Here is a 2,428-nt window from a genome sequence, read left to right as displayed (position 1 = left end):
TTTATTACCCCATATCCCACCGCTACATGGGAGTGGGGAGAGGCTAAGTGCCAGAATAGGCGCATCTTACAGATGTGCCTTTTCTGCGGTGGCTGTGGGCAGATGTTTTTACTCAGGGGGGGTCCTATAACCATGGTCCCTCTCTAGGCTATTAATATCTGCCCTCAGTCACTGGCTTTCCCACTCTGGCGGAGAAAATTGCGCAGGAGCCCACGCCAGTTTTTTCCCGCAATTTATCCCTTTATTTTAACAGCTAGAGCCCCAACATTTTGCACACACACACTACTAACATTAGTAGTGAGGAATATGCAAAAAAAAGGGGATATGAAATGGCTTACTGTATGTAAACCATGTCTCATATCATGTTTGGGAAGGAGATAGCAAAAGCCGGCAATTGAATTACCAGCTTTTAAGCTATCTAGCGCTGTATTAAATATTATTATTATTATTTATTGTTATAGCGCCATTTATTCCATGGCACTTTACATGTGAGGAGGGGTATACATAATAAAAACAAGTACAATAATCTTAAACAATACAAGTCATAACTGGTACAGGAGGAGTGAGGACCCTGCCCGCGAAGGCTCACAATCTACAAGGGATGGGTGAGAATACAGTAGGTGAGGATAGAGCTCGTCGTGCAGCGGTTTGGTTGATCGGTGGTTACTGCAGGTTGTAGGCTTGTCGAAAGAGGTGGGTCTTCAGGTTCTTTTTGAAGATTTCGATGGTAGGCGAGAGTCTGATGTGTTGTGGTAGAGGGTTCCAGAGTAGGGGCGATATGCGAGAGAAATCTTGTATGCGATTGTGGGAAGAGGAGATAAGAGGGGAGTAGAGAAGGAGATCTTGTGAGGATCGGAGGTTGCGTGTAGGTAAGTACCGGGAGACGAGGTCACAGATGTATGGAGGAGACAGGTTGTGGAATGCTTTGTATGTCATGGTTAGGGTTTTGTACTGGAGTCTCTGGGCAATGGGGGGCCAGTGCAGGGATTGACAGAGGGGAGAGGCTGGGGAATAGCGGGGGGACAGGTGGATTAGTCGGGCAGCAGAGTTTAGAATAGATTGGAGGGGTGCGAGAGTGTTCGAGGGGAAGCCACAGAGCAGGAGGTTGCAGTAGTCAAGGCGAGAGATGATGAGGGCATGGACTAGGGTTTTTGCAGATTCTTGGTTGAGGAATGAACGGATTCGTGAAATATTTTTGAGTTGAAGTCGGCAGGAAGTGGAAAGGGCTTGGATATGTGGTTTGAAGGAGAGATCAGCGTCAAGGATTACCCCAAGGCAGCGAGCTTATAATGGACTAGCTTTTATGTGGACATCCATAGAGTGGGTGGGAGGATGTCCACCTTATCTCAACCCCAGGGTGTTGTCTGGGGCTTAAATAGCTGGCTTCCAGAGGCAGTCAGCGTTTGGTAGGTAATGGAGCTCCAGTGCGTTGTGTCTTGTGAAGGAAACTGAAGCTTTGGATGCTGATTTCTGCTGAGCGGGCAGTTTTCCCCACACATGAATGGACTAATATACTATATAAATATATAACGTATTTTTCGCTTTGTAAGATGCTCCGGATTATAAGATGCACCCCAAATTTTGAGGAGAAAAATAGGGAAAAACTTTTTTTAATAAATTGGTGGGGCTTCTTATAATCCATGCGTCTTATTGCTTACCAGAGGTTGTGGCTGCGGTGGATTAGGGTCCCAGGGTCGTTGCTGGAGGCAGGAGTGGAGCATTGCTGCAGACTGGGATGAGGGGGTCTGCAGGGGGGCTGCTGTGCTGCAGGGGGGGCTCCTGTGATGCAGGCTGGGATGAGGGGGTCTGCAGGGGGGCTCCTGTGCTGAAGGGGGGCTCCTGTGCTGTAGGCTGGGATGAGGGGGTCTGCAGGGGGGCTCCTGTGCTGCAGGGGGGCTCCTGTGGTGCAGGCTGGGATGAGGGGGTCTGCAGGGGGGCTCCTGTGCTGCAGGCTGGGATGAGGGGGCCTGCAGGGCTGTCTCCGGTGCTGCGGGGGGCTCTGCTGACATTTTGTGAAAGGCCAGAGCCCCCGGCAGTTCGTCCATGCTTTCCTGTGCAGTGGACTTCGGGAAAATGGCCGCCGGGAGGTGGCGCATGCGCAGATGGAGATCTTGGGACCAAGATCTCGAGAGATGAGATCTCAGCGCTGAAATCTCATCTCCCAAGATTCCGGCGGCCATTTTCCCGGAGTCAGTCATACAGGAAGGCATGGACGAACTGCCGGGGACTCTGGTCTTTCACAAAATGTCGCCAGAGCCCCCCGCAGCACCGATGTCTCCAGCATCACCCGGGGCAGCAGTGGACAACCGCGGCAGCGGTGGCAGACAACCGCGACGGACACCCCCTCATCCCAGCCTGTAACGGTAAGTGGTATATCCACTTTGTAAGACGCACCCCCATTTCCCCCCCAAATTTGGGGGAAATAAAG

This window comes from Ranitomeya variabilis, chromosome 1, assembly GCF_051348905.1.
Source record: "Ranitomeya variabilis isolate aRanVar5 chromosome 1, aRanVar5.hap1, whole genome shotgun sequence".
Lineage (NCBI taxonomy): Eukaryota > Metazoa > Chordata > Amphibia > Anura > Dendrobatidae > Ranitomeya > Ranitomeya variabilis.
This window is presented reverse-complemented; position numbering follows the sequence as displayed.